Source organism: Euprymna scolopes, chromosome 10, assembly GCF_053919585.1.
Source record: "Euprymna scolopes isolate OS-2025 chromosome 10, ASM5391958v1, whole genome shotgun sequence".
Taxonomy (NCBI): Eukaryota; Metazoa; Mollusca; class Cephalopoda; order Sepiida; family Sepiolidae; genus Euprymna; species Euprymna scolopes.
In genome coordinates, this window is record NC_136491.1 from 44,009,020 (window position 1) to 44,035,854 (window position 26,835).

General features: G+C 33.2%; 1 protein-coding gene across 2 annotated transcripts in view; it reads right to left on the reverse strand.

Moving 5' to 3' along the window:
- The window catches only part of LOC145285960 (mitogen-activated protein kinase kinase kinase 2-like), a 578,382-nt gene that overhangs the window by 130,822 nt on the left and 420,725 nt on the right, over window positions 1-26,835 (reverse strand). The gene's annotated exons all lie outside the window — the stretch shown is intronic.

Here is a 26,835-nt window from a genome sequence, read left to right on the forward strand (position 1 = left end):
ACCCCTTGGCAGCCAAATTTTCGCCCCAAAACTGATTAAAATGTTTGGGCAGACATGCAAACATCCATACATAGATTTATATTTATAGCTTAAATTTTCGACCCAAACTGATTAAAAAGCTTGCCCTATCTCTGAATACCCTTCATGTAAAATTTCAAATGTTTAGACCAGAAATTGTCTGAGTAATTTGGTAGAGACCGCAGAGGTCAAATATTTTTAACTTTGATCCCTATTATGATCCCTTAACATTTATTGTTTTGGGCTCAAATCAAGTTATTAAGTTAGATCCATGTCCACAGAACCTATATCTAAAATTTAAAGTGTTTATACCCAAAATTGGCAGAGGAGTTTGGTAGAGTTCTCAAAGGTCAAATCATTGAACTTTGACCCTTAACAGCCAAATTTATGGCCGAAAATGGATTACAAAGATTTTCCCAAATCTCAATACCCTGTATATCAAATTTCGAGTCTGTAGACTGAAAATTGACAGAGTTATTGCATAGGGAAATGTACACAGACAGACAGACAGACACTTTCACCTTTCTAGATATATAGATTTTACCAAGAATTCTTCATAAATTTTGGTTTCAGTTTTGGTTATAGCTGAAGAAACTCATTATTTTTTCTTCATAAGTTTTAGTTTTGATTCAAGCTGATGCCCCCAAGTTATTTTTTATTTTTAAATCACAACTTTATGATATATAAGAATCGAGAGAAAATTGATTTTATAATAATATATATGAAATCTGCATAAATTAAAATATCATATTTAAACATATCTTGTGACCGGGCTACACTGGGCGTCCCTACTAGCTAAATTAAATTCTTTCGCAGTTTTAACAAAAGAGCTACAGTAATATCAGGGTGTCTCCATTTATGCTGAACATCCACAGAATGCCAACATTAATATATTACATATGAAAGATTCCACTGTGGAATATCCACAGGTCCCACTAGTGAAATATAAATATATGAATGCATTTTTGAAACAAATCAAATTAGAAAGAAAAAAAACAAAGATTAATAATGCATTAAAAGTTGGCCCAGGTGAATAAAATTGGGGTGCATGTGCAGTAAATATGAGATTTCAAAAAACACTACTACATATTTATGCGTCACGTCGAAATTAGTAAAAGTTCCAAAAATTATGAAAAATGATCGAGTAGAAAAATAATTACAAGTAAAAATCAAAATTTATTGAATTATATATATATATATATATATATATATATATATATATATATATATATATATATATATATGTATAAGGAATGAAAAAATGTACCAGCGGTGGTTGACGTTATGTTTAAAGAAAAAATAGAAAAAACCGAATGAAATTATTAAAAAATCAACGTTTCGTCCTTGTCTCAGAGGACATCTTCAGGATAATTGAAATAAAAATGTGATAAAAGAAAAAGTCTTTTTTCGCACGATCTATGACTTTTTCTTTTATCACATTTTTATTTCAATTATCCTGAAGATGTCCTCTGAGACAAGGACGAAACGTTGATTTTTTAATAATTTCATTCGTTTTTTTTTTCTATTTTTTCTTTAAACATATACATATATATATATATATATATATATATATATATATATATATATATATATATATATATATATATTCCTTTCATTTGCTATTTTATTGAGGCTTTCTTCTTCAACAAATAAAAAGCTGTTTTGATGCTTCCAGATCATGCTGTCTGAAGATGTCTGCTTCCTGACTTAAAATGCAACATTCATGCTAATGTTTTTTCCCATTCTCTTCGCAAAACTCAATCATGTTTTGCAAAGCCAAATATAAGAGCAACAATTTTTCTTTACAAAACAATCTAACCTAACACGATGAATAAATATTTGAAGATCTAATGAACTTGAAATATAAACTTTTACTAAAATGACTGAATCCAAAAAGGGTTGATATGTCATAAACAACCAAACCAAACCAAACACCATGAATAATAAATATTTGAAAATATAAAGAACTCGGAGCATAAAAACGTTTAACAAAATAACCGAATTCGGTATTAAATAAACCAAAAAGGGTCGATATGCCGTAAAAAAAAAAAAAGGTGTCACTTGATTGTAGCCACGAAGAACAAGACAATTTAAGTGGACTGGAGATATTGGAACGAGAAGGAGGCCACGGTTAGTTAAGTGTTTTTCTTTTTCTTTCTTTTTTGTCAACAGGAAAAACAACGTTCCATCGCAGGAACTGGTGCATGACACACTACAGTATAACACACGCACGCACACACACACACACACACACACACACACACACACAACGTTCCTTAATACATTTACAGGTTATCGCTCAAAAATAGTTGAGTGTACTGCTGTATAAATAGTTCGACGTCAATTGTACATTCATAAATAGCAGCATCGCGTAAAAATTTACAATAGCTTAAACCCATAACTTAAATAAAAATGTTTAACCAGCAAGGAAACTCGCTTTTGACCGGGAGAAATTAACTGAAACTTAAAAGATTGCGGCGGCATTCTATCATGTTTTGTAATTTCAATGTTTTATCACATATTTGCCAGCAAAATTCTTTCGCAAATAATAATTTTAATAGATTACAAAAAAAAAAAAAAAAAGTGACCCGTTGAACTATCTATTGAGCTTGGTAAGATTGTTTGAATCAGAATAATAATATTAATCTTCGATGAGCCACTGCGTAAAATGATGGAATTGATCTGCCAATTTTCTTTCTTTCATTGTCCTTATTTAACAAGGAGGCAGTAAGAGAGAGAGAGAGAGAGAGAGAGAGAGAGAGAGAGAGAGAGAGAGAGAGAGAGAGAGAGAGAGAGATCTGTTTTCACATTCAACTGTCAGAGAAACAGAACTGACTTGGTGATTCAATTGGTTAGCATGGCGTACTTAAAGAACCGAGTTTTGGCACTATTTGTTTAGGTGCCACACTCAGCGTAGTAACGCAGATATTTTTGCTGAGTGGTGAGGCCTGTCGCGTAAGAGTTAAGCAATAGATTTCCCATAATCCCATTCTTACAACTCTCTCTCTCTCTCTTTCTCTTCTGACCAGTATGCAGTGAAGATGCATATTTTGGTGTCTCTGAGGGAGGGGGGCACCTCCTTCTTCCCCGCAAATTATTAGCTAAGGTAGCCTAACTAGAGTAAAAGAAGAATGTTGCAATTATTTTATTAATGTATAATATTTTTAAATAAATAGTTCTTTTTTCTAAAAACCCGTGTTGCATGTCATTTGTCACCACCCAAGCAGACTTCACAGCCGGAACGACCCAAGAAACAGTGAGCTAAACTGGACATCAACCAAGTAGAAGTCCACACCACACCACTGAGTGATGTCTTATTGTATTGTACCGTTTGTTAACACCGGCGAGGCCTGAACTCATTCGCATGACGAAGCAAGTAACTCTCCCCGGCAATCGTTTGTTAACACCGGTGGAGCAGAAAAGTCCCAATGAAAGTTAGGTAACACCCCGCCTTCAAATGGATGGGTTATAATTTGGTGCCTATCGTTTGATCGTGTCTAACACCCGGAGAGCTGGTTTCCTCAACCAAGTAACACTCCCCCGGAAAACGAACATCGTCATAGAGTTTCTAGGTGTATCAGAATTTTTGTAGGAATTTTTGACACCCCTAACACGAAACTGAATAAAATATAAAAAAAAACTCGTAATTTCTCTTTTAAAAGTGGGTTATTTATTTTCTTTATGCATTATACTTCCAAGATAAACTATTAAAGTTGTATAAAAAGTAATAGAAATATTTTTTTTTATTTAAAAAAAAAACAGTAATGAAATTAATTGAATTTTACGAGTTCAGTATTTTTCAATTTTTAAACTTTAAAAATCTATCAAAATTTTTCTATTGATTCTATTTTTTACGATATTTTCAGGGTCAATGTGAAATTTTATGCTCTTTCCAATAAACCGAATATAATATTTTAGACAAACGTTATTTTTTAAATTCACGCCCATCCCCCTATTTTGAAATGTCTATTAAAAAGTAAATAATTAATTTATGTGCCAAAGTTTTATATATCACAAATTGAAGATAAAAGATCAATAAATAATATATTCTAATTTAAAACAAAAAAAGAACAGTTTTTTTTTTGGAAATTTACCTGTAAAGTCCGAAGTTTAAAACCTTTTTTTTTTAAACCACGTTGTTTGTATTTTTTTTTTTTTTTTAATGAAACCTTGGTTCTTGCTCCTTTAATTGAAAAAAATTAGGGTTTGAATTACATTTTTCGAGTAGTTATAAGCTTGGAAAGACAGGGGGTCGAATTATTCAACATTTTTCATGAAGTTTCTGACACACCTAAAGCTTCACCTGGGCAGAAGTATTATTATTTTTTATTTTTTTAATTTTCTCCTAAAATAATCTTATTTCAAATTACAAAATTATGGCGATCGTTTCGTTTTATTTATTTATTTTTTAAATTTATTTTTTATAATCTATAATTATTTTTAATATATTTAATTCTTTAAAATATTTAATTCTATAATTAATCTGTAAAATATTTAATTCTATAATTATCTTTATAATCTATATAATTATTTTTTTAATTCATTTTATTTTTTGTCATCTACATAATAATTTCCTTCATTCAGTCTTGAGACAATAGATACTTCCTGTAATGATGGCTTCGTATGTAATTTTAAAACAAGCATTGTGCGATCCCTATCTACACCTTTCCTGAATTGGTACTGCATTAATCCAGTGATACGAAGAAGTCCAAGATTGTTGGAATCACTGCTGAGATAAGCAGAGAACACATATATACAGCATCCGATATTCTCAAATAATCACTCATTTAGTACTGACCAGGCTAATGTTGCTTAACATCTAATGGGAACTGCAGTGTGAATGTGATTATGTAAAATATTTTTATATTCTGTAAAATATGTTGATTACATATTAATACGTTATGGGAATTATGATCCCGGGCAACGCCGGAGAGCACTGTTAGTAGTTAATATTATCATGTTTAACTTTTTCTCTCTTTTTTCTTGCAGATCATAGGTTTAAATATGAAAGCGATATCATACTTTTTCTCTCCTATCTTTCGTTGCCTTAGGTCCCGCACTAGCAACCAAACTTAAACCTCTGTCCCATCACCGAAACATGGCACCTGTTTTATAACCATTTTAATGGAATGTGCTCTGACAAACTCAAAACACTTGTACCTCCCCGACATAAATACTCTCGACTAACCAGACAAGCAGCAAAATCCCACCCCTACACTGTAGAGATCCCTAGACGCTGGAAAACCTTCTACTCAAATAGTTTCTTCTCCTGAACTGCCAGATTTTAGAATTCCCTCCTGAGTCTCTGCTTCCCTGGCTGTACTGACATGCAGAAGTTCAAGTGTAATGTAAACAGACATCTCCCTGCTCAACTCCCTAAATAATATCCTTGTAAAATTTAGTCCTAAATAGTAGCCCTTTATGTCAAAGTGGCACTATTCCTTTTTGGGGATGAAATAAGAAAAAGAAAAGAAACAAACAAAGTGAGGAGAGGGTAGGAAAAACCCTCCTCCCCCGAAAGAATATCACATTTTCTAGTTTTAATCAACATTCAACTCTGTGTGTGTGTGTGTGTGTGTGTGTGTGTGTGTGTGTGTGTGTGTAATGAATAGAGAGAACAGAGAGAGAGAGAGAGAGAGAGAGAGAGAGAGAGAGAGAAAATAAATTCGGTCATTTAATTGGTTAACATGTCGTACTTAGGATCTCCTTTGATGCGCTGGTCTAGTGTTCTTCATCAATTCACTATTCACATACCTCATTATAATACATGTTCCTATTCCAGTAGGCACAATCACGTTGACACACCGGTTCCCGCCAGACCACCAAAGTTAAGCAACGATAAGCCTGGCCAGTACCAGATGAGCGACTATTTGGGAAGGCTAAGCGCTGTATGTACCATGCCAAATCATAAGAAATTTTCAGGTTTGTATCTGGAGGCACATTAATTCACTGGGATAGATGCACTCCTAGTCTTAGTTAAAACATGCATCTAGGAGAAGGTAACTCTGAAGACGTCGGCAGTAGGACGTTGGATGGCCATGGAGGAGGATAAATCTCTAGCAGATCGACGGTTCTATGGTATTAAGAGTTATGTTATTCGACTGCAGCTATGTGGATGATCTAAGGTCAACGGATAGGTGCAAGCAGGTGAGTCAGATGCCACTGCGCTGAGGAAGGTAATGGCAACCTACCCCATGTATTCTGCTAAGTTCAAAATCATGTGATGTCTTCAGAGGAATCGGACTAACAATGGACCAAAGCCTATGGAGATGCTATGATGCAAGAAGATTCCAGTAGCTTATTTCCAAGAACTGCAGGCTTTTTAGAACACTCTCCATTCTCACCTATAGTTTTGGGCCTTTTCAAAACTATGGTCAATAGATTTCGCTTAGTTCCCACCCCGTTTTAGAGACTGACCTCCTGTTTGTAGTCATATCACTCAGAAAACAGTGGAGCATTAGGATGCCCTCACTAGCTTACATTTTTTCTATCATTTTTAACATTTGTAAATAAAATCTTTTTAAAACATGCTGTGGATCGTCTAAGTGGGATCAAGCCACAGAGTGAATGTGGTATTTTGGTGAAAGTGCTTGCCAAATAGTTTTGGCTAAAACTGGATCCCCATTCCCCCGAATGACCTTAAACTATATCCAGTGGCGAGGCCCCAGCTTGCAGGCTTTGGGGAGTGTGGAGCCACCCTTTAATTACCATTGCTCCCAGGTCCATTCTGACCCTGAGTGGTAGTACCTGTTAGGGTCCCAACTATGGGTTAAATAGAAACTGATTTGAAAACAGCAAATATATTCTATTAAAAATTTTTCTTCAAAATCTTTGGGTTCGGCATTAAATAACCCGAAAAGGGTTGATATGCCGTAAAACAAAAACAACCAACCAACCAACCATCCCCCCGACCCTAAAACAACTCGGGGTCTCATGCCTAAGGTAAAGGACGAGCTTTATTACAATTGTTTTTGTTAATAATAAAAACGAAAACAACCTTGTGAATGCATACATCTTTTTATCTAAATGAAATCGCTTATTTTTGCATCAATCATTTTTTCTTTTTCTTTTTTTAGCTCCTTATATCAAGTGGTTTCATGTATTGTCTGAAACGACTTCCATAAAAAAAAAAAAATACAATATCATGTTTACTTATATATCTATTTATTTTTCGAATTATAGGTTTACAGATAAAGTAATATCAATGTTTAAAACTTATCAGTTGAAAGGTATGACAATATATATGGTTATGGTTCACGGGTTGCATTATTATATCTATTGTCAGGATTTTTTTTTTTTTTTTTTTTTTTTTTTGATCAATAGTTTAAACCTCCGGCGTTGAATTTATTGGTTTAGAGTTACTATCATGGTCACGATCAAACTTTTCAAATTATCATCAAGTGGTGCGAGACTGCATGATATGTAATGTCAGAACATTCCCAGCATATGCATCCATCAAGGTAATGCAGTTTCTTTTTAACCTCTATCCAGAATCAAGTAACAAAATTACTCGTGATAATTTAAAAAAAAAAAAAATTATCCCTTCGTTTTCAAGAAATCTTGTGGATGTAACCTGTGCATCACTTTCAGCATTGAATGAAGCAGATTTCTAAAAATGGTTACGAATGCTGAGAACGCCATTGGATCACTATACAAGCCACTCTCCAGCTATCTATTTAAAACTTTATACAACCACACTTAGTATTCGCATCATCACTTTGGAACCCCATCTTGCTCAGAACATTGATCGCTTGGATACCATTCAATCAACCAAGCGAATATACCGTGTCTAGTTAACTAGTCAGGGCTCTACATTGCGAGTGAAATAGTCGCTTTTGCGAGTGATTTTTTAAAGTGGCGACTAGAAATAATGAAACCTTTATCTTTTGGCGATTGTTTTCCTTCCACCGACAATTTTCTAAAGCTGAGTGAAAGATATGTTTCCAACTTTTTTTTTTTTTTTTTTTTAAATAAAACGAGACAAGTAAAATTATTTAAACAATAACAGGTTTAATAGAACAATATACTCTTTTTTTTTTTAATGCAATTTGTTTAAAAACACATCTGAAGAAATTCAAATATTTATACTTTCAAATAACAACATAAAATTTGGTGCATATTTAAAATTACACTTATTTAAATAAACATAATAAAGAAAGATTTTTATGATGTACGTACTCGTCACAGAACAAAGATGTCATATTCCAAAAATCATGTGGGTTTGGCTAGTAACTTTTCTATTTGGCTAGTAAGCAAAAATATTTAGTTGTCAAAGGTCAACTAAAGATAAATTTGTCTGTGGAGGCCTGCCAGTGTTTAGGACATAATGAACCCGTTGGAAAGAGTTGGCCCAACCGACCCAGGGTGATACCGCAACCATGACCATGACTATATACTCTGAATGCCTTGCTTTTTGAAACTTGGATTTATTTAAGAAACGATCTAGCAAATCTGGACACAGTGCAGCAATGGGTCGCAAACTGGTAACTGAAGAAATTAGCTGCAGCCAAGTGTGCCACTATGAAATTGGGGAGGGAGAATCCAGTATCCACAAATTCCCTTCACAAACTAATATCAAGAAGTTTTTTAACAACACTAATATCAAGAAGTTTTTTTAACAACACTAATATCAAGAAGTTTTTTGTGAACATGATCTGTATAGAGTAATTTGCATTGGACAAAGGATACCAGTAAAATTATCCAAAAGACAGAGGGTTTTTCTGCAAGATCTTTGTTGGCCGCTCTCCAGCTATCTATTTAAAACTGAATATGCAGAATTATTTGTTCTTTTTTTAATTTTATCTTAATGGAAATCGCTCCAAACAAGGCATGGAGCCACTTGATATAAAAGCAAATATATATATATATATATATATATATATATATATATATATATATATATATATATATATATATATATATATATACTTCAAGGTCAAAACCTTGCCAATGATGAGTGTTAAATGGATAGATTCCGACCCCCAAAATTGCAATTTTTCCCTTTTTGTCAGAAACAACGCTCATCATGGAATGTGAGGACTAAAGGACAAAATAATATTCCACCCTATTGAAATCGGTGAAATCATCCATTTTTTTTTAATCAAATCGATTGATTGCCTGCTCTAGTTAGGGACCTTACCCCACCCCACCCCACCCCACCTGTCAATGTACTGAGAAGTAGGTTCACATGCCTTCCTGCAGTGACTTAGTCCACAATACATTGTAGTCTACATTGCACTGTAGAGAATCTACTGTTGAATTTATATGAATTTATCTGTAAATAATGGCTTCAATTAAAGTTTAAAATGCAAAAGTCAAGTATCATGGTTCTATTGTGCTCTAGACAGAAACATTAATTTTGAGTGCGCCCCTGTCTTATTAAAGAACCGTTGATTTTATGGAATTATTTTTACATGATCACTTGAAGTAAAACATGCAAAAATCAAGTAACATGGTTCAGTTGTGCTTTAAAAAGAAATATTCATTTCAAATGCACCTGTCTTAAAAAAAGTAACCTACTGTTGATTTTATAGGCTGGGTCTGTCTGCTTGTATGGTGATAAAACATTTCAACTGCACTTGTGATGTTAAGTAGTATAAAAGTGTTAACTTTGATCAAAATCAGATTTTATCGATTTTTGATATTTATCAGACGCATTCCGATACAAAACCTATACAAGAACACTCCCAGATACATCAAGTACCTATGTGTGAAATATTTTAAAAAATGATCCCGCCTTTTTGGAGCCCATAGATAACAAGCGCACACACATGCAAAGTTCCTTTTATTTAATTTTATTTAGTATTACTCATACATGTAATAAAATTGAAATGCAATAGCATAAAAGGAGAGAAAAACGTTGACTTTGGTTTTATTTTCAGTAGCCTGGTAACTTTCAATCCCAGACAACGTTGGGTCTCCCTGCTAGTACTAAATAAGAAAATAATGATTCAAAACTATGTTGATAAGTGAAATATGGCATCATCATGTTAGATCACCAAAGGTAAGCAATGTTAAGCCTGGTCAATACCAGATGGGTGACCATTTGGGTATACCAGGCTCTGTATGTAAACGGACATCGGCACTTCTAGCAGCTCCTGCCTCCCACCTAGCCTTGTCCTGCCATTGGATCAGGCTGGCTGAGACGAGAGATTGAGGCCAGTTCCACCCAAATCGGCTTCACTTAAAAAAAAAAAAAAAAATCTCCCAGCACATGTTATCCATTATCCCTAGGATGATCAATAAGGACTGCTAAAATTCACTACAGAATTACCCCACCCTATATCTAACACGATGTAACTTTATTATAAATCAATATTATCAATATAACTTTTTGTACCATTTAAAAGAAGAAAGGCAAAATAAAGCAGTAATAATTAAAAAAAATTTTTTTCATCGAACGAAATAATGAAATTGCGGGACGAAAATCGTGTTTACATAATTGGCACTTTAAAATAACGTTCCCATGTAGTAGACATTCCGAACATGAAAACATACCCGTATTTAATAAATCTAGCAAAAATCAACTAATGGTCAGATTTTCGTGAAATTTTCGATACTTATCCACTTTAGAATGAAATTACATATAAAATGCAGTTTTCGTAAAATATACGAGGGGAAATATTTTTTTAGTGCGTGACCCCCCCCCCTATTTATTTTTTCAAAATTTAAACAAAATTGACATTAAAATAAGAATGCCACTCAAAGAAATTGTGCCTAATTTGGAAGCCGATATGTAAAAATAAGATCAAAAACGGTATTTCCCACATATTGCTCAAGTAAGCAGAGAAGTGGAAAATTCCTGGATGACGAAGCTATCGAGGTTGTCCAGAAGTTTTGTTATCTTTGTGACGCCATTGAAGCACAGGGTGGAGCGGGTGCTAGTGGGATTTCAAGAGTGGATGAAGCAAGTTCAAGGAACTTCTGCCATTACTAATCAGCAGTGGATTACAGATGTTGGCTAAGGGAAGAATTTATCAGGCATATATGATGATGTATGGAAGTGAAACCTGGCCAGTGAGGGTTCAGGATATGCGTTGCATGGCGAGAAATCATATGAGAAATGTTAAAGACAGGCTTTGAAGGAAGATTGTATAGCGAGATGTGTGCAAAAATGTAGACTTTGATGGAATGATCATGTTGGAAGAATGGATAAGAATTTTGGGTTAGTACATGTCGAACAGTTGAGATAACAGGTTCAGTTTACAGAGGAAGGTCAATGGAAAACGGTGTTTCTACATTTTGGGGACAAGATTTTGTAGTCAATAAATGATAAATTTTCAGATAAAAAACAATGGTTTCAACCGATTTTTTTTTTTTTTTGTCAATTCTAATAAGTTACAATGGTAGCTTCCAAATTATGCAGTCGAAATTAACTGAATATAAGTGAATTATTAAAAAAAACAACAACTTTAATCATGTTAGCAGGCGAAAAATTGCCGCCATCTTTGTTTAATTCGAACAGATTACCTCCCTATTGAACTCTCCTGAATTTTATGATCGTTTTCATCAAATTCCATTTTTTATTTTCTTTATCAAATAATTTTCTACCTCATCAATTTTCGTAATTTTTGGATATAATCATCTTTAAAATATGAGGAATACGTAGATACCATTGTTTGCATTTTTCATGATTTGTAGTGCACCTTCAGAGCACTGTACATAATGAGTTCATTATAACTTTTTTTTATTATCACTAGTTTAAACTTGGTGCAACGAGATAAGGCTGTCTGAAGATACCACTTTCCATAACTAAAATGCACCAAACATTGATGTCATTGTTATTTTCCTTTGCCTTTGAAAAAACTCAATCATGTTCTGCAAATACAAGAATAATAAACAGCAATTTAACTCTGTAAAACAAGCAAACCAAACCAAACCAAACCAAACCAAACCAAACCAAACCAAACCAAACACCATCTAAAGAACTTGAATTATAACATTTTTGTCACCAAAATAATCGAATTCTGCATTAAATAACCCCCAAAGGGTTCTATCTATCTATCTAGATATATGGTCATACTCCTTGCCCGGACCAATGTGACTGTCTCTCTCTCTAGATTTCCCTGTCTTCCATCAGCTGCCTTAGATCTTCAGGATCACAGCTGGCATCATGTACAATTTGCTGGATATACATAGATCTAGGTTGTCCCATGCTCGTGCGCTCGTGCAGTGGAGTTCACACCAATACATTTCTCACTAGCTTGCTTCTCTAGCAGTGACCGGCAAATCGTAGACGTCGTTCCCTGATGGTAATAGATATGGCAAGTAGGTTGCAATAAAATTGATGCTTCGTGGGATGATCTTGCCAAGATATATTTAACACTGTTCGTATACATGCCATCTAGCTTTCTTTCCAATCTTTTAGTGAGTGTCCAAGTTGGAGCACCGTAAACGAGGGCAGACTCCATCATTGCTCTGAAGAATTGTCTTTTAAGTTTGTCAGTTAGCCTTGAAGTCCATACTGACCGCAGCTTATTTAATGCAGCCCATGCTTTTTGGGATATGAATTTCAATAAAATAAAAATGGTCGATATGTCGTAAAACAAAGCAACCGAACCAAACATGATAAATAACTATTTTAAAATCTAACGAACTTAAATATTATGAGAATAATGGAAGTAGAGTTCCGACGAAATAGAGAAATAAAAGTGGAACAAACCAAGTCATGTGTTCATCAACGTTCTGTCTTTATTTTGAGACTTCTGCTGGACGATAAAATGTATTGCCAAATATTTGTACTGGTGTTTTGTTTTCTTAATTTCATTTATCTAGAGGAAGTCTCGAAATAAAGACGAAATGTTGATGATGTCCCTTTTTTATTTCTCTCTCTCTCACTATATATATATTATATTATATACACACACACACACACACACACATACACACAAACACTTAACTTTATGAATACAGCGAAGACAGTCTCAACAAGGCACAACAGTAATAAATAAAACTTGGCTAGTCAAAAGGAAAAGTCAATTTATCAGCTTAAATGCTATTTGAGTCTGACTTTGAAAATCCGACAAAGTAACTTTTTATGTTAGATTTCTTGTTGTTCATGTAAATCTGAGTATGTCTTTCTTAAAATCAATGTAAAGAATTATTTATATTTTAGACGAAAAAGTAAAAGATTTTTGATAAACGATACAGGTTGAGCGCCCTACTGCCTACATATTCGATTTAGTTCAGTGGACATGTTTCATGTTACCTAAGCTGAAAATTAATTTGAAAGACATTTGAGGACATGGACGACCTCAAAGGAAATCTGATCGCCCGGGGTTCATACAATATGACAAAATGTGTTGCAGAAGTAAATGTTTGATCAAGGGAGGTTATAAAACGAGGCTGGAGAGGTATTTTGTTTTCGTACCTTTTCATTTTCTTTCTTTAAAACTTGCCTTCTACATCAATTATTTACATAAAGAAATCTCAAAATTTTAAATTAATAGTATTTTTGGCCAGAGAGATATTTCAAAAGAAGTTACCTTTCGTTAACAGGAGGTTTTAAAGAGGATTCTTTCTGTTGGATTTGTGATCCTGGAATCATACTAATCATGTTGACAACAACTGCTGGGTTAGTATTATAGAAAGCATTAAAATATTAACAACTGCTGGGTTAGCATTATAGAAAGCATTAAAATATTAACAACTGCTGGGTTAGCATTATAGAAAGCATTAAAATATTAACAACTGCTTGGTTAGCATTATAGAAAGCATTAAAATATTAACAACTGCTGGGTTAGCATTATAGAAAGCATTAAAATATTAACAACTGCTGGGTTAGTATTATAGAAATCATTAAAATATTAACAACTGCTGGGTTAGCATTATAGAAAGCATTAAAATATTAACAACTGCTTGGTTAGCATTATAGAAAGCATTAAAATATTAACAACTGCTGGGTTAGCATTATAGAAAGCATTAAAATATTAACAACTGCTGGGTTAGCATTATAGAAAGCATTAAAATATTAACAACTGCTGGGTTAGCATTATAGAAAGCATTAAAATATTAACAACTGCTGGGTTAGTATTATAGAAATCATTAAAATATTAACAACTGCTTGGTTAGCATTATAGAAAGCATTAAAGTATTAACAACTGCTGGGTTAGCATTATAGAAAGCATTAAAATATTAACAACTGCTGGGTTAGCATTATAGAAAGCATTAAAATATTAACAACTGCTGGGTTAGCATTATAGAAAGCATTAAAATATTAACAACTGCTGGGTTAGCATTATAGAAAGCATTAAAATATTAACAACTGCTGGGTTAGTATTATAGAAATCATTAAAATATTAACAACTGCTGGGTTAGCATTATAGAAAGCATTAAAATATTAACAACTGCTTGGTTAGCATTATAGAAAGCATTAAAATATTAACAACTGCTGGGTTAGTATTATAGAAATCATTAAAATATTAACAACTGCTTGGTTAGCATTATAGAAAGCATTAAAGTATTAACAACTGCTGGGTTAGCATTATAGAAAGCATTAAAATATTAACAACTGCTGGGTTAGCATTATAGAAAGCATTAAAATATTAACAACTGCTGGGTTAGTATTATAGAAATCATTAAAATATTAACAACTGCTGGGTTAGCATTATAGAAAGCATTAAAATATTAACAACTGCTGGGTTAGCATTATAGAAAGCATTAAAATATTAACAACTGCTTGGTTAGCATTATAGAAAGCATTAAAATATTAACAACTGCTTGGTTAGCATTATAGAGAGCATTAAAGTATTAACAACTGCTTGGTTAGCATTATAGAAAGCATTAAAGTATTAACAACTGCTGGGTTAGCATTATAGAAAGCATTAAAATATTAACAACTGCTGGGTTAGCATTATAGAAAGCATTAAAATATTAACAACTGCTGGGTTAGCATTATAGAAAGCATTAAAATATTAACAACTGCTTGGTTAGCATTATAGAGAGCATTAAAATATTACAACTGCTGGGTTAGCATTATAGAAAGCATTAAAATATTAACAACTGCTGGGTTAGCATTATAGAAAGCATTAAAATATTAACAATTGCTGGGTTAGCATTATAGAGAGCATTAAAATATTACAACTGCTGGGTTAGCATTATAGAAAGCATTAAAATATTAACAACTACTGGGTTAGCATTATAGAAAGCATTAAAATATTAACAACTGCTGGGTTAGCATTATAGAAAGCATTAAAATATTAACAACTGCTGGGTTAGCATTATAGAAAGCATTAAAATATTAACAACTGCTGGGTTAGCATTATAGAAAGCATTAAAATATTAACAACTGCTTGGTTAGCATTATAGAAAGCATTTAAGTATTAACAACTGCTGGGTTAGCATTATAGAAAGCATTAAAATATTAACAACTGCTGGGTTAGCATTATAGAAAGCATTAAAATATTAACAACTGCTTGGTTAGCATTATAGAAAGCATTTAAGTATTAACAACTGCTGGGTTAGCATTATAGAAAGCATTAAAATATTAACAACTGCTGGGTTAGCATTATAGAAAGCATTAAAATATTAACAACTGCTGGGTTAGCATTATAGAAAGCATTAAAATATTAATAACTGCTGGGTTAGCATTATAGAAAGCATTAAAATATTAACAACTGCTGGGTTAGCATTATAGAAAGCATTAAAATATTAACAACTGCTTGGTTAGCATTATAGAAAGCATTAAAATATTAACAACTGCTGGGTTAGCATTATAGAAAGCATTAAAATATTAACAACTGCTGGGTTAGCATTATAGAAAGCATTAAAATATTAACAACTGCTGGGTTAGCATTATAGAAAGCATTAAAATATTAACAACTGCTTGGTTAGCATTATAGAGAGCATTAAAGTCTTAACAACTGCTGGGTTAGCATTATAGAAAGCATTAAAATATTAACAACTGCTTGGTTAGCATTATAGAAAGCATTAAAGTATTAACAACTGCTGGGTTAGCATTATAGAAAGCATTAAAATATTAACAACTGCTGGGTTAGCATTATAGAAAGCATTAAAATATTAACAACTGCTGGGTTAGCATTATAGAAAGCATTAAAATATTAACAACTGCTGGGTTAGCATTATAGAAAGCATTAAAATATTAACAACTGCTGGGTAAGCATTATAGAAAGCATTAAAATATTAACAACTGCTTGGTTAGCATTATAGAAAGCATTAAAGTATTAACAACTGCTTGGTTAGCATTATAGAAAGCATTAAAGTATTAACAACTGCTTGGTTAGCATTATAAAAAGCATTAAAATATTAACAACTGCTTGGTTAGCATTATAAAAAGCATTAAAATATTAACAACTGCTTGGTTAGCATTATAGAAAGCATTAAAGTATTAACAACTGCTTGGTTAGCATTATAGAAAGCATTAAAATATTAACAACTGCTGTGTTAGCATTATAGAGAGCATTAAAGTCTTAACAACTGCTGGGTTAGCATTATAGAGAGTGCCACCCAGCATTAAAATATTCTAGTATCCTCTCGATCTTTCTTGAAAGTTCTGGAACCTTGTGGATTTTTTTTCTAAATCTATTTCTTTTTCACCGTTATTTTAGATTTTCGTGACAGTTGAGGATGTAGGCGATCTCCAAAAAAATATGACCGCTTGAAAAGATGTATTGTAGAAGTAAATGTTCAAACAGAGAAGGTTACAAAGAAAGGCTGGGGGGGGCGGTATTTCGTTTTCATACCTTGTTATTTCCCCTCTTGAGCAGAAGATTTTAAAGGATTTTTTCTGGTGGATTTATAACCTTGGAATTATGCTGGAGCAGAGGTCAATCTCATCACATTGACAAGCCAACAACTGCTGGGTTAGAATTAAAACCTCTTAAGAAGTATTTGCTTTCTACATCAAAGGACAGATAATGTCATTTCTAATCAAGGGTGGGGTGGTAGCTCCTTTTGAGTTAGTCAGGGAGACACCAAATCAAATATCTAAAAACGCATTGCTTAACTTATTTTTTAATTTCTTATCATAAAAAAAAACAATCAGTATGGGTACAGTTTATGATCCATGCTAAACCCCACTTTTCATTGGCATCTTCTAGCTATTTATGTAAACAGTCAGAAAATGGTGAAGCGTTTAGCAAATCAGATTGCAAGACAGCAGGCAACAATTTTAAAAGTGGATTGAATAAATTCTTGAAATTCGGCTGCACTTACGTGAGGATCTTTTCCAACGCTGTGGTTCGCACACACTGCAAAACATCCTCACTCTCCCAATTTATCCTCACTAGGCGCCCCCGATGGTTTAGCCATACCCTTCTCCCACAACCAGGTGATTTCATCCATGAAGTCATTGACACTGCTCAACTGTATGGCTGGAAGAAACGTTGCTGTGGATAGCTAAAGACCTGGATCGAGGCAGTGAAAAAAGATGCCAAACGGATTTTGGGCTCTCACCTCTACAATCTATGTCGCTGAAACCACGAATGGTTCACGCTCATAGCTGCAGCAGCATCAAATTGTCAGTCATGGTTGGCCTCAATTTTAGGTGCAGTTAACTCAACGGATAGAGCTGGCTCAGCTGATCCACAGTGATAGCTGAACTAAACAGAAGTAAGAACTAAAGTCAATAGAAAATCTGTCAACTTTAGAAAACTGAAACAAAAAAAATCTTGGAAAACCTAACAAGACTAAGGTCAATAGGCATAACATATCTTTGTGATAATAATCTTTCGTTCTTGTTAGCTCTTTGTATCAAGTGGTTTCATGCCTTGTCTGAACTTATTTCCATAAAATAAAAAAATAGCTGAACCCACATATGGGATCATCAAAGTATTATGCCTTCAGGTCAAAGTGGACACTGGAGTAATAGGAACTAGTAGGTGCTCCCCGTCCCTCCCTATAAAGCTTTCAAATTGAAGTCTCAACACTGGAGACAGTTTCATATCAACCCCAAGATAGATTCGATTTAGGGATCTTGGCAGGTACTACCATTTTCAGGTTACTTCAGTCTTTGACAAACTATGGATACCCATGAACGGGTGTCTGCGCATGAATTTTTTGTGGCAGGAAGTGCACAATTTCCAGCCACACTTCTCCTGAGTCGACATTGTTAAATACCAGTGGCATGTGAAGTGTATGTACAGGACGACTGGAAACAAATGCTGAGATGAGCAGAGAGTACATACAGTGCCTAGAATTTCCAAATGGTCACCCATCTGGTACTAACCAGGCTCAACGTTGCTTTACTTCGGTGATCTGATGAGAACCGGTGTGTCAACGCGATTATGCAAGTTGAAATGGGCCTTAGAGTAATGGTAATAAAGGGGTGATTCCACATTTTCCAAAGCTTCTAAATTGAGGCATCACTACCAATTGCTGTTTAAACAAACGAATGATTCTCTCACCCTTCACGGAAATCAGGCTTTGAATATCTTAAGTAATTTAACAATGATGAAATCACAATTAAATAAACATTGGAGACTCTGTAATGTCTGTACTAAATTCAATCTTTACAGGGTTTTATACTATTACAACTTTGTATTGTAGTGATTTCAGTCTAATAAATATTAATGAGAGACTAAAGAATCCATTGTTGTCTGGGATGATACAATACTGGTATTAAAATAACGATACATGATTCTTTTTTTTTTTTTTTTTTTTTTTTCAAAAATAGTAAGTCTTATAACAACATCACTGGCAAATGGTTCCATAACTTGCATGTAGTAGACTCTCAAAACCAATTAGAAAACAAAGAAAGAGGGGATGAAGTGAGAGGGAGAAGGAAAGAGGGGGAGGGGAATAAAAACAGAATGAGGAGGGAGAAATGGAGAGAGAGAGAGAGAGAGAGAGGATGAGGAAAGAAAGCGAGAGGGGAGAAAGAGAAAAAGAAAGGAAGAAAGAGGAGGAAGAAGAGAGAAGAAAAGGAGGGAAGGGAAAGGAAGAGAAGGGAACGAAAGGAAAAGAATGGAATGGAAGAGAGAGACAGGAAGAAAAAGGAATAGAGATGGAGAAGGAGAGAGAGAGAGAGAGAGAGAAATACAAACAAAAATGGACAAAGAAAGAAAAAGGATGAAAACTAAAATGAACCTAGTGCAATAACCAGATAGCAATCTAGTCAAGAGAAAGCGAAAGAAGAGATGAAACAAACTGGAAAACACAAGTAAAAAAAAAAAAAAAAAAAGAAAAACAAAAAAAAAACAAGCAAAAAAAACAACAAGCAAAAGAAAAAGAGAGAGTAAAGTAAGGGTAGGGAATTTGGAACAGTAAAATATTTAATTGTGCAAAACTAAGATCGTATGTTGTTTTTATTACATCATTTTCTATAATATAAATCTCGCCTGTTTGTTTACATGCATGTACGTATGTACGCCTCAAACTTTTAACAGAGGTGACGGATTTTTACAAGATCAGTATCATTTTGAAGGTCGACTCGTCAGACCACAAATATCAAAAAATTGGCTAAAAACATTAATTTCTTTACCCTCAACTGGCCATTTTTCTTGAGGGAGAGGTCGCTTTTTTCGCTGATATTTTCGAAAGTCATCCTCTTTTTGCGATTGACTAGATTTAAACCTTCACCACTTTCGGTTTGGCGATGGACGCAACAACAAAGACATCACGTTTTTTTTTTGTTTTTTTTTTTCACATCTTCTCCTCCTTCGCGGGATGGGTTCGAGCCTGCCTACCACATTTTTTTTTAATTTGCTCAACACACACCTCCAAAAACCTGGGCAATGCAGGGCACTCAGGCTAGTTTTATATGAAACAAATATGTTGAATCATTTTTTGATCATTTGTTTAAGACCATGTTGCACGTTTCATTCTGTTGAACATTAAACTAGACTTTTATTTAGCAATAATAAAAAGTTAAATTTAATAAAATTATCTTGTCGAATTCTAAAAGTCGTATCTAAATAGCATTGAATTTGACAAATCAAATATTCTTTCTGAATCACCAATTTTCATTTGTTATTATTTTACCATGTTGTTAGTAAAATGATAATGTACAAGGTGTATTGTTAAACTTATCGCCCTAGCAAAGACATCATTCCATTCCCGTTTCATGAAAACCGGTTCTCTTTTTCTGTGGCAGACAATCTACTAGTTGGCCAGATGTGTACCAATTCCCATGAGCAATAGGGGCCTTCTATCATGTCTGAAAGTGACACAATGTTCAACGACCAAGATCAGAGATGTGCTCTGTACAGTTTATGCTCTCTACTAATCTAAGTTATGACAACAGAACCATTACCAGCACCCACAAAATGCATCGCTGGATGGTCACGAATAACAGGAATGTGTCCAGAGTGATGAAAACAAAGTTTCTGGCCACAGTTATGGTCTTTGAGAACCACATCATGCTACCTTACATCAAATTTGGTTTGAAAGTCAACATCAAAGTGTACCTGGATGAGCTGAAGAGTATGCTGATTCCCTGGTGCAATCAGGTGGCCACTGACAGACCCTAGATGTGGCAGCAGCACTCAGCGTCAGCCCACAAGTCCAAAAAGACCCAGGCTTGGCTTCAAAAGGACTGCTACGACTTTGTACCCTTCTCTCACTGCCTTCCCTCCTCCCCCAACCCGAACCTACTGGACTACTTCGTTTGGTCATATGTCAGCCTGATCACCACCATTCACCGAGCTCCCACAGGCGCTTGTTCCAGATCCGTATCGAGGTGATGATTGTGGCTGAAGACGGCTACATTAAATATATGTCAGCTCTACACACATAATCAAGTTACCTGAATTGAGTTTTTCAATAAGAGTTTGGAAGTAAAGCTGTAATGTTGTTTTCTTTAGGGTGACAATTTTATCGTTCCACTCCGTATTAGCTACAATTACTTAATCAGTCCCAAAAGATGACTGATAATAATGAAACCTTTTTTAGATAATCACCTAAAAATAAAAATCTGCTTACGTTAGAAATAATAATAAAAACTTTAATAATGCTCTAACGAACTACAAGCCCTTGTACCCCCTCGACGTAAATACCCCCAATAAACCCGACAAGCAGCAAAGTCCCACCCCTACACAGATGTCAGAAAGCCTTCTACTCTAATAGTTTCTTCCCCAGAACTGCTAGATTTTGAAATTCTCTTTCGAGTTCCTGCTTCCCCAACTTAACTGACATGCAGAAGTCACTAATGTAAACAGACATCTTGCTGCTCAACTCCCTATATAGTATCCCTACAACTTATGTCCCTGATAGTAGCCTCCTATATCAAAGTGGTACTGTGCCTTGTTTGGGATGAAAATGTAATAAAAAAAAAGTAAGTAAAAAAAAAATAAATTTGTTACATATTAATGGACCTTAAGTCAGTAGTGATTAAATTAGCCAGTGTGAATTTTGACAAGGGTCGCAATGAGTGCACAATAACCCAGAACTGTAAAAGTTATATTTGTCAGATTTTAAAAGTCGTATCTAATATGAAAATTTCTTCACGCATAGATGTTTTGCAAAACGACACGTCTTGTGTAGCTGAACTGTTAGTGGCTATGGAGTAGTCCATCTTTCATAACGAAAACAATTCATAAAGTACGGTAAAAAAAAACAAAAAAAAAAAACCACCAAACCGGTTTACACAGGATTTATGCGTTGCTTGCTAAAAGTAGCTATTAATACCAAAACATTTTTATATATTTTTTATTTTTACTGCATCTGGTCACAAAATAAAAAAGGCATGAAGAATGTTTTGCCCCAAAGGTCACTTCCTTCTTTTTACATGAACCCGGAAGTGGGTGGGTGGGTGGGTGAAGAAAGGTGCTGTGTGTAAATTTTTAACACTAAATAACATTGAATCTAACAAATCAAACTTTACTTCTGACTCACCAATTTTCATTTGTTATTATTTCACCATGTTATTGGTAAGACATTATCATGTACTTTGCTACAATTTCTTTAGTCTGGCCCAGAGGATGACAGATGATTTGAAACATTTTTAGACAATCATTTAAAAATATAAATCAGTTTACATCAAAATTAAAAAATAAATAAATAAAATAATAGACTTCGAATAAATTTAAAATATTTCTTCATATTTTTTTTTTTTTTTTTTTTTTTTTACAAAGATAAAAATTTCTTTTTTGTTTTAACACAACGGTGAAATTTTCCAGGGAAAGAAATAGTTAAGAATGGGTTATGAAAGGATTTATCTTTCAGGAATTGTTTTTAGTCTTAACAGTCTATAAGTAATATTTTTAGAATATGTGTGCTTGTTATTGTTGTTGTCATCATCGTTGTTTTGATGATGGTGGTGGTGATGGTGGAATGAAACTCAATAGTTTTAATAATATTTTGGCATCTGTAGCAATTTCGCTTTCATTTTTTTGTGCCTCTTAGGGAATTGTCAGTTTACTCAACATTGTCGATAGCCCTTTGATCTTCAAGTATTCTATTTTCTTCAGCTTCTTTTGAAACCTTGAATTATATTTCTGATGTACTAGGTGTATCAGAAATTTGGAGGAATTTTTGACACCCCTAACAGAAAACTGCGAATAAAATATAAAAAACTCGTAATTTCTCTTTTTAAAGTGGGTTGTTTATTTCCTGTATGGAATATACTTCTAAAATAAACTATTAAAGTTGTTTAAAAAATAATAGAAATATTATTTTTTTTATTTTTTAAAAAACACTGTTTACAAAATGCCGGCGTGCCTTTATGCAGCCATTTTTTTACGTAATAAAATCAATAGAATTTTACAAGTTAAATTTTTTCAATTTTTAAACTTTATAAATCTATCAAAATTTTTCTATTGGTTCAATTTTTACGATATTTTCAGGGTTAATGTGAAATTATATGCTCTTTCCAATAAACCAACTATAATATTTTAGAGAAACGTTTTTTTTTCAAATTCACCCCCCCCCCCATTTTGAAATGTCTATTAAAATTTTAATAATTAATTTATGTGCCAAAGTTTTATATATCACGAATTCAAGATAAAAGATCAATAAAGAAAATATTCTAATTTAAAACAAAAAAAGAATATTTTTTTGGAAATTTACCTGTAAAGTCCAAAGTGTAAAACCTTTTTTTTTTTTTAAAACATGTTGATTTATTTTTTTTTTTTTTTAAATGAAAGCTCATGTTATGCTTACATTGTCAAGTAAATACCAGACGCTGACGGAAAATTTTTCTATTTCACTGAATGTTTTCCTTTTTTAGATATTTAAAAAAAAAAATTTAGCCGATAAAGAAATATTAAAATATATCAATCAAAAACTTGTGTATTCATTAAAAGAATTTAAAAAAAAAAAAAAAAAAGAAAAAATCGATGAAGCAGATTTTTTATTCTAGGGGAAAAACTTATAAGTGAATGTGCGTTTCCTTTTTAACTACGGAGGATGAAAAATACTAATTTTGGTAAACACACGCTATAAAAAAAGAGACATTATTTATGTCCCTTGGATGAATTCATATTTCATTAATTTCATTTTAGCAGCAGCAGCTCTTTACAGCTTCGCGCAAAACACATTGCGAAAATGCAATTTTCTATGACCCTCGCTTTAAAAATTCCTTTTATTTAAAAAATACATGGAATTAAAATATAAATATGGATAAATTCTTAACAATGAAGAATGGAACTACCCATTTAATAGTATATTTTTTTAAGTAAGTGATTTTTTGGCATTTATATATATACATATATTTATAAGCAAGTCAAAATATGTTGATTTTCTTTATATACTTTTTTTTTAAAGAAAACCCCTTTAAAAAACAAATATTACATAATTTGCTATTAAACCTGTTATTTTTTTTTTAAATTTGGTCTTTGCTGAAAAATTAGGGTTTGAATTACATTTTTCAAGTAGTTATAAGCTTGGAAAAATAGTAAGTTGAATTATTAAAGTTCTTATCATCATTTTTAATGGCCACTTTCTGATACACCTACTGATGTACTACTAAACACTTTCAAGCACACAAAAATACACTTACATAAATTTCTTTAAGTTGACACAAAAGTTTACGTAGTAGCTCAATAGTGTATCATATGACTAGAGCTAATAATGTAATATAATAACTATTCATTAAACATCCAAAATTTTATCCAACAGCAATTTATTATCAGAAAATTGCTTTTGACCATTTCGAAAAAAAAAAAAAAAAAAATTTCCTGATGTACAAAATATCTTAAATCTTTATGAAAAGGATTCATCACAAAGGCTGAAGGAAATCAAAATTTGACTGCATTCATTTAAAATTTTTTGGAACTACTGCATTACACGGACGGTGCTGTTGAAGGGTTAACAAATATATATATATATATATATATATATATATATATATATATATATATATATATATATATATATAAGTGAAATTGTCTCTGTGTATGTACATTTCCCTACCAAACTACTCTGTCAATTTTCACTCGACAGACTCGAGATTTGACATAACAGGCATTGAGATTTGGTAAAATCTTTTTAATTGGTTTTTCAGCCAGAAATTTGGCTGTCAATGAGTCAACGTTCAACAATTTGACCTTTGAAAACTCTACCAAACTCCTCTGTCAATTTTGGGACTAAACACTTGAAATTTTAGATGTATGTTACTTGGACATGGATCAAACTTTTTAATTGGATTTGAGCCCAAAATAATAAATGTTGAGGGGTCAAAATTGGGGTTAAAGTTTTTAAAAATTTGACCTCTGCGGTCTCTACCAAATTACTCAGCCAATTTTTGGTCTAAACATTTGAAATTTTACATAAAGTGTATTCAGACACAGGGCAAGTTTTTGGTAGAAAACTTGTCTGCCAAGAGGTCAAAGTTCAAAAGATTTGACTTTTGCGGCCTCTAGCAAACTATTCAGCCAATTTTGGGTCCAAACATTTGAAATTTAACATAATGACTACTCAGACATGCAAATTTTTTAAATCAGTTTTAAGGCGAAATTTTGCCCGCCATGAACTTAAAGTTGAAAGAATTGACATTTGGAGACTCTACCAAACTCCTCTGCAAATTTGGAGTCTAAACACTTGAAATTTTAGATGTAGGTTACCTGAACAGGAGTCAAACTTTTTAATATATATATATATGAACATAAAGTTATGAACAGTACATGGGGCCCGAGCAAAGCCGGGCTGAACTGCTAGGATTTTATAGTTTTAATCTTTAAATTAATAAACAATTTGAATGGAATGAAATGAACTTGGCCGACTTATTGTCACTTTTGAATCAGGTTGAAAACTGCCACCTGGCGACAGTTTAGTAAAATGCACCCCAAGAATGGCGTCATCCGTGTAATGCATAAATGCCAAATTTTTCTACTATTTTTTTTTTTTCACTTGGACTAAAGGAAATTTTTTTTACCTTAACTCTATTCACTTGTGGTTAAAAATTCAACATATATTGTGACAATTGAATATTTTTTTTTTTTTTTTCTCATTCAAATACAAAATGTTCAGAGTGTATAAGGCATTAACTTTGGTCTAAATAGCCTGTTTTTTCTTTCATCGGATTATTTCGATTACCGATACTTATCGAAGGCATTCTGATACAAAGCCTATCTAAGAACACTGCAAAGTAAATAAAGTTTCTTCAAGTGAAATTTCATAAAAATTGGCTCAGCTGTTTTCGAGTTCATAGGGAACGAACTCACACACACAAAGTTCCTTTTATGTAATAACTAGCCCGGGTGCCCGGGTGTTTGGAGGTGTGTGACAGGATAAAAAAAAAAGTGGTAGTAGGCAGGCAGGGTCGAACCTGTACCATGAAGGAGGAAAAGAATGTGAAAAAAAAATGTGACGTCTTTGCTGTTGTGCCCATTGTCAAACCGGAAGTAACAAATGTTTAAATTAAGCCTAGTCAATCGACAAGAGAGGATGACTTTCGAAAATATCAACGAAAAAAGAGATCCCTCCCTGTAGAAAAGTGCCCAGTTGAGGGTGAAGGAATTAATGTTTCTAGCCAATTTTTCGATATTTGTTGCCAGAAGGGTCGAGCTTTAAAACGGTACCAATCTCGTGAAAATCCGTTGCCACTGTCAAAAGTTTTAGGCATACATACATACATACATACATACATACATACATACATACATATGTACATTTAAACAGACAGGTGAGTTTTATATAATAATACTAGCAGGGCTACCCGGCGTTGCTCGGGACCGTATAAACAATGAAAAAACAAAAGCAGATATTGAACATATGTTTGATTCTTAGGGGAGAGGAATCTTTCATCTCTATGTATTATTTGTTTTATCTACCCTAGGACTGATATTGTTCATGTTTTATCCCTAGCATAGGTAATTTACAGCATGTATATGAAATTGTTTTACCTTAGGGAGAAGAGAACAGGTAATATACAACATAATGTGTCTATATTACATCCCTGGCAACGCCTAGAAACCAGCTAGAACATGTATTTCAGTCAATCTTTATTATATCCTGGGCTATGCCGGGAAACCAGCTAATCTCTTTTTAGTGACTTGACCACCAAAATACCTCCCTAAGTGTGTCCTTTCTTTTGAACTTATTAGATATAGGTATCTAGAAATGTGTGTGAAATTTGTTGAATGCATTGTTCACTATGATTTTCTTATTGTTCTACACAATATCAACTGTAGCGAAATAACACAGTAAACTTAGTGTAGTGTTAGAATAAAGAGCAAAGGAAAAAATTAGAATCATATTTTGTAATTGCAAATCTAAATTTGCTAGCATGTACCAGTATTTGCCAGGTTGTGGAAATTTGGAACTTATAACATATGTAGTGGCCTTTTCCTAGATACCTATTGCTAAAAATTATACTTTCATTTTGTTAGAAAAATCTCTCTTCAGATGCCCTGCATCATTCAAAATAAAAACAAATATTTTTATAATTGTTTCAGTATATTGCTACACAATGTGAAAGTTTTT